Source organism: Camelus bactrianus, chromosome 1 (genome assembly GCF_048773025.1).
Source record: "Camelus bactrianus isolate YW-2024 breed Bactrian camel chromosome 1, ASM4877302v1, whole genome shotgun sequence".
Taxonomy (NCBI): Eukaryota; Metazoa; Chordata; class Mammalia; order Artiodactyla; family Camelidae; genus Camelus; species Camelus bactrianus.
The window spans coordinates 2,452,507-2,459,382 of record NC_133539.1 but is presented as its reverse complement, the minus strand read 5'-3'; the positions used below and the strand labels follow the sequence as shown (position 1 = coordinate 2,459,382).

The 6,876-nt window shown below is 60.9% G+C and overlaps 1 long non-coding RNA gene across 1 annotated transcript; it reads left to right on the top strand.

Moving 5' to 3' along the window:
* The first annotated feature begins 1,861 nt into the window (after positions 1-1,861).
* Positions 1,862-6,659, top strand: LOC141573891 (uncharacterized). The gene is made up of 2 exons (XR_012500291.1): positions 1,862-4,665; positions 5,754-6,659. It is a non-coding gene; the product is annotated as an uncharacterized LOC141573891 (long non-coding RNA).
* The last annotated feature ends 217 nt before the right edge of the window (positions 6,660-6,876 follow it).

Below are 6,876 nucleotides of genomic sequence, written 5' to 3'. Positions count from 1 at the left end.
TCACTGTCAGCAGGGACCTCTCTCCACTGCACGTGCTGTGGGTCCTCTGGGCCGGGCTCCGCGGGGCTGACCCTCGGGGAGGGGTGGTACATGTGTATGATGGGGTTGGGGGGACCTGGAGGGGTCAGACTGAGCCTGCCCGACCGCACAGCATTCTGTCTGCAGAGCTCTGTGCTGGGGGAGGAGCGGCCGCAGAGGAAAGAAAGAGAACAAGGCTGCTGTAAACACAGCTGCCCCAGTTCTGAGTGATCGGCAAGAGGGTTACCATCAGTGGAAGCACCGCCTATAAGGGCACTTTTTAGACAGCATCGCAGGGACAGGTGGGTCCACACGTGTATCTGCCCAGACCTGAGACCTCGCCCCACTTCTGAGATCCGGGAGGCTTTACTTACCCATGCCCTGCTGTTCGCTTGCTCCCCTGTGAGAGAGAACCCCGTTTCAGTAAGGAGCTGCATTGCTGAAAATTCTTTTTGGCCGCAAATGACAGAATAACAACCCAAGCTCATTTCCGAAAAGCAGGGAACGTGCTGGTTGACTTAACTAGAAATTGTAGGGTGACTAGCTTCAGGAACAGCTGGATCCAGGAACTCTAAAGCCATCACTGGGCACCCACTTGTTCAGACTAAACTTGATTTCAACTGTGTTGGCTTCGCTCTCAGGCAAAGATGGCCCAGGAGTGCTAGTCTTAGGGGTCCTTGGCACCTCCAGCCTGGAGGCTCAGGGTCATTCTGCCTTCGCTGTTCCAGCAAAATCCTGCACAGGACTTTGATTCTTTGGACTCAGGTCACATGCTTGTCCCTGAAGTGACTCTGTGGGTGGGGAAATACAGTCCTCTCATTGGCTGGCCTTGGATCACATGACCTCAGCCAGCTCATGTGACCGTCCTGCTGTGTCAACAACAACAAAAGCCACTATGGGCAGTAAGAGTGAGCAAGGAAGTTTTGCTAAAGGAAAGCAAAGAGGGGTTTTGTTACCAGAGGAGGAGGAAGTTGCGTCTGGGGAGGTGAAGTCCACTGGCGCCTGACTGTCCCAAGGGTGATTTCTGACGTCACCCTGGGAGAAGCTTCTTGGTTTCCAGGGCCCTCACACCTCCCACCAGGAGCAACCCCTACTTCCTCACGTCCGGGGGTCCCACAGAGCACACAGCTAGGAACACAGTAGGTGCTCAGTACGTGTTTGGGGTGTGGAAACACACAGCAGGCACTGTGACCCAGTGAATCATTGAGTCCTCCTGCCTAGTACCATCCAGGCTGGATCTCTCACCTCCTGTGGGGCGTGTGGTAGGGGGTCCGTGTGTGAGAGACAGACAGACGAACGGGGGGAGAGGGGTGTGCCCTGCCGCTGGGACACGATGCCCTTTGGAGGGCTGGCCCTGGGGTCCCCCAGGAGTGCAGGTTATCTAAAGCCGGCTTCTTCCCCCTCTGCTCCCGTTGGCTTCAGGTCAAGACCCACATGCGTTTGACGCTAATGGAAAACTGCCTTGTGACCCGTGAAGTGGCCTGAGCCAGCCGGCCTGTGACAGGGAGGGGGCTGGGCTGGGCCAGGAGGGCTGGGAGGGCCAGGCTTGCGGGGGGGGGGGGGGGGGCTGCCACGCCCACAAGGTCGGCCTGCGGGCTCCAGGGGCGGGGCCCATGGCTCTCCGGAGAGCACTGCAACGAGCAGCCAGCTTAGAGGGGGCAGCTCTCAGCTGGCCCTGGCTTGGCTGGGTGGGAACAATGCCAGAATTTCAGGCATTTGGAAATAAAGCAGCTGCAGGGACAGGCCACCCCAGAGACCCCTCCCCTAACCAGCCTGTCAGATCAGCTGCTCACAAACCAGGGCCCGGTGGTCCCCCGGAAGCTACAGAGAGATCTGAGGAGGGAAGAAAGGTCTCAGCCAGCACTTCAAACGGAAACCCTCTCAACCCCTCAGCGTCAGGGCTTCCTTCTCCTTTGCTATCTGCCTGCCTTTCTGGGTTTCCAGGGGCCGGGGGGGCTAGAAATAGAGGTACATTCCATGCATTCGTTCACTTTGCAAATATTTGCTGAGCGTCTCTGGGGGACGAGGCAGGCGGGGCCCACACTGCACCCTCCTCCTCCTCCTCATCTCGTCTCTGTGAGCAAAACAGAGAAACCCCCGCCTTTAGGGAGCTGGTGCCAAGTGCGGGAAGACGGATAAGGAGCAAACGGAGAATGAGGACGTCAATTAGTAGACCAGGAGGTGCTACGTGCCACGTAAAAGCCGGGCGGGCAGGATGGGCGGCTGGGAGCGGGTGGGCTCACTGTTGCCTGTGCTGGTTGGGGCGAGGCAGCCCCAGGGCTGTGAGCAGCGTGCTGACATCTCCCGTCTGTGAGTTTTCAGGCTCCCTTGGTGCCACGTGGAGGACGGATGGTGGCGAGGGTGGCAGGGACACCAGTGAGAGCACGACAAGTCCGGGGTGACCCAGCGAGGTGGAGTGGGCAGATCCCGGATGTGTCCTGCGGGGAGGGCCAAGGGGCTTTCCCGAGAACTGAGATTCGATCTGGACAAGTGCAAGGGCGTGGGGACCTGCTGCCGCGGGGGAGGCGGGTGGGGCCCCCTTGCTCAGCCCTCCGGACATCCAAGCCATGGTCTGCATTCCAGGACAGAGGGCTGGGTTGGGGGAGGCATCCAGGAGTCATAGCGAAGGTTCACCCTTGTGCAAGTATCTTTAATTCCGAGACCCACGCCAAAGCCCTGCAAACATTTACCCAACCCCCGCGCTGGGTCCTGGAGAACTATTCTCACCGTGCAGAGTAGGACGTGGTTCTGAGAACTCCTGAGGCTGGGTGGGTGACAGCGTGTGGGTCACCAGACCTTCAACACGTTGGGTTCTGCCCTTCGAACCCCACTAAGAGCGCTGACCGCCACGTGGGGACAAGGTCTGACAATGATGGTGCTCCTGTGGTCAAGGTCCTGTGATGCAGCGAGAAGTGACAATGGGAGACTCCCCCTTCCCACCACCTTCCTGGGGGGCTGCACTTAGACCTTGGGGTTCAGGCGGAAGGAAGCTGCTGAGTGTGTGTGGGACACGTGTGGGTGTGTGTGCGTGCGTGTGTGTGTGTGATCTGTCTTGTGTATCTATGCATGTTGCAGGTGTGCGTGCATGTGTTTGTGTGTATGTGTGCGTGTGTGAGAACTGAAGTCTGGTTTAAAAATGATCAACTGAACTCGTGCAGAGAGAATCCGGGCTCGGAGGGCTCTGCCGGGTAGACGTGGCGCCAGCACACCCAGGTCCCTGGAGGGGAGGGGGCGGGTGTGGATGCTCAGCTGGCAGCCGGCACTTCCCTCCCTGGGACTCACACTCCCATGTCCCCTCCAAAGCAGAGAAGCTGTGCCCTGAGCTGAGGCGGGGGAGGAGGAGGGCCTGAGGGGCGGAGGCGGAGGCGAGGAAAGGGAGTGCACATGCCCGGGTAGGTAGGCGGCTGGGGCAGGAGGGGCCCGGGGGAGGGCACACCCCCACCCCAGAGGCTGCCCCTGTGAGTGGTTTGCTGGGACCTTGGGAAATAAGTAGCCCCATGAGGTCGGCCGTGGGCACCGGAGCCCCCACAGGAGTGTGGCCTGTGCCCAGTGGTTCAGGGAGGCCGAGGCTGCGCTCATGGTCACTGTGAACAGTGGCTGGGGCTGCGTTCACGGCTGGCAGGTCTACCCTAGCCAGAGGTAATTTCCTGTGTGCAGGTGGCCCACTCCCGATGCTGGAGGCCAGCCTGAACGGGGTGGAAGGGTGGGGATGGTCTGTGCAATGTTCCAAGAGGAAGAATGGAGTCTAGGACGCTGACTGAAAACAGAGAGCAAAATGCCACGAGACGGCTCCAGGCTCCCTGGAAAGGACTCACCTCGTTTCCTGCACTGGGGACGTCACCACCACCTCTACCACCAGCACCGTCACCATCATCACCACATCTGCCACCATCACCACGACCCCCACCACCACCATTAAACCACCGCCACCTCCAGCACCGCCACCACCGCTGCCGCAGGCTCATCACTGCTGCTCAGGAGGTAGCGACTGGAGGTTTCCCCCCGCCCCGCAGGCTTCCTCCTTCCTTCTCTGCCTAGCTTCCCTGTGCTTCGGGAGCTGCCCAGCAGGTGGTGACTGCTCCCCAGGCTCCCTCCCCCCCGGCTTCCAGCTGGGGCCTGGCCAGTCGGGGGCAGGGGCAGGACATGGCATGGAGGAAGCAGACGGGGCCTTGCTCATCTGCATCACACAGTGGCCCGTCTCTGCAGGAGCACAGGTCCTGCCGGGTGGCCCTTCCCAGGGCTTCTGCCCTCACCCTGGGGACAGCTTTCCTTGTTGTGCCCCTTCGGCTGGGGTGGTCGTGGCTCCTACGCTCACGGGTCCCTTGATGCCCCAGCAGATCTGGTTGTTTCCCTCAACCTTGCCAATACCTCTGAAATGTTCTTTTCATTAACAAATCTCTTCCACCGCCCCCCGTGAGTGGGCCATCTGTTTCCTGCTCAACTCTGAAAGATGCCAGTCTCGTGGAGCGCCGGGCGTGCCACACTCATCCCAGAGGGAGCCAGAGCACCTATCCGAGGCCCCGTCATAACGCCTGGCAGCGCCTGTGCCTGGGGCGTCCAGGCTGAGCCCAGGGGTCCCACCTGCCCTGTGGTCTCGCCTGCCCCGTGGTCCCGCCCGCCCCCGGGGTCCTTGCTCCAGAAGCCAAGGTGGGAGCAAGAATGAGGGAGGAATCAGACAGACCTGGGTGGAATGGGGATCTGTTCAAGACTGGAGGGTCCATCCAAGGCGGTCTGGAGCCTGCCCTGGCTGCCCCCACGGTGCTGGGAGGGTCTGCTGGGTTGGGGGGTAGCCTTGGGCTTTGAGGAGCGGAGGAAAGACAGACCCTCACCCTGGGGAACACAGTACCCTCTCCAAAGAGCGCTGGGCAGGGGAGCGCAAACTGCTGCCCTTTCTTCTGGGATAAAACCCCTCTCACCTCCCCTCTCCCCCTGCCTCCTCCCCCTGCCCACCCCGGCCCCTGACAGGTCTGCGTTCACAAAAGCAGCCGCTTGCTTTCCCCTCCCTCCGCCACCCCCTGGTTTTGTCTCCCTGTCCTGAAGCCCCTCTCAGATCCCAGGGCTCCACACTGCTGCCAGCAGGTCATGACCCCGTGCGGGGGCTCGGAGCTGGGTCCTCAGCCTCTCCGTCCCCTGGACTCCGGATAGGAGCCATGAGCATCCCCAAGCCCATCCAGAGGGGCTGAGGAGTGGGCCCTCTGCTTCCACATGTGGGACTTCGCCAGGTTTCTGGGTCCAGCACCTTCCCATAGTGTCCACTCCTGGGTCCTGAGGACACTGGACTCCTCAAAGTGGTCCCACTGACTCCTAGCGAAGGCACAGTCCCAGGGCAGCATAGAAATTGTCCCCCTGGAACAAAATGGAAGCTTCTGGAGCAGAGCCCGTGCAGGGGGTCGGGGCTCTGCTGCCTTCCCCTGGGCTCCTGGCCTCTTCTCCAGGGTCCGGATCCGACCCTGTCACTCCTACTCCCCCAGGGGCCCCTCCCCTCCTCTTTTTCCCTCGGTGACAGTAGTGACAGTAACAGCTGCAGGCCGCAGCACCTGCTGGCCAGCAGACCCACAGTGCCACTTGAGGGGGGCCTCCCCCTTTCCTTGAGAACACCCTTCGGCATGGAAGCTGTGAGCTGCACCCCAGAGATCTGGGAGAGGTCCCAAGGACCACGACAAAGCCACTGCTTCTTTGGAATCTCAGGTTTTGACTTAAAATTCATTCTTATAGTGCATTCTTCTCCACCCCAGTCCACGCTTTCCACGGAATGCTCCCTGGGTGGCAGCTCTGCTCACCGCTCCCCAGAGCATTTGGGTCCAAAACTTGGGCCATCAGACGCCAGTGACTGCTCAAGGCGTGGACCATCAGGGTAACCAGATGACAGTGTACTTGCCTGGCGGGCAGGCAGGGAGCCAGGCGCAGAGCCTGGACTTGGCCAGCATCGTGCAGGGTGGGGACCCAGCCACTGGAAGAAAGGCCTGTTTACTGGAGCGGGAGGATGCCAGCTGCAGGCCTGCCAGGCTCCGTGGGATCTACCCAGAGACAACGGGCAGCCTGGGCCCTGGCCATCCCATCCTCCTGGGCCGTGCAGGCGTGCCGCCGTGCACCTGGCACCGTGGACGAGGTGAGCAGAGAGGGGACGTTGTTTTGAGGAGCTTCTGTGTCCAGATGCACATGTGTGAGGTCAGCCAAGACAGTGTGGGCAGAGCCACAGGGCCACCAAGTGTGGTGGGTCGCCTAGCGGTCCCCAAAGCTGTCCACATCCTCATCCCGGAACCTGTGAATATGTTACTTTCAGGGCAAAGGGGCACTCAGGTTGCAAATTTCCTCCCCCCAAAGTGGGAGGATGACTCTAGATTCTCGGGGGGGGGGGTCAAGTGTACTCACAGGGGTCCCTTAAATGGGGGAGGGGAGAATCAGCGTTAGGGAAATGCAGAGTGAGAAAACTCGACGCCCACCGCTGGCCGTGAACCGAGGGAGGGGGCACAGGCCCAGGAGAGCTGGCGGCCCGGCAGTCGGGGGGGCCGGGAGATGGAGCCTCCCCTGGGGCCCCCAGAGGGGCCAGGCCTACCCACACCTTCACGTTAGCCCCGGGAGACCCGCGTGGGGCCTCTGACCCCAGAGGCTGTAAGAGAATAAATCTGTGTCTAAAGCCACTGAGTTTGTGGTCACTTGTCTCAGCGACAGGAACTCTCACGGAGCCACGAGCCGCCTGAAAACCTTGATTCTGCCCTCCACCAAGTGGGATGGGGAGGCATGTACAGCCTGGGGCTCCCCACCTGAAACTTGAGGATACGTACCCTCTGTTAAGGGCCAGGACGATTACGTGAGACGGCACGCCCAGGGCCCTTAGCGCAGCCACCGCCCGTGGTA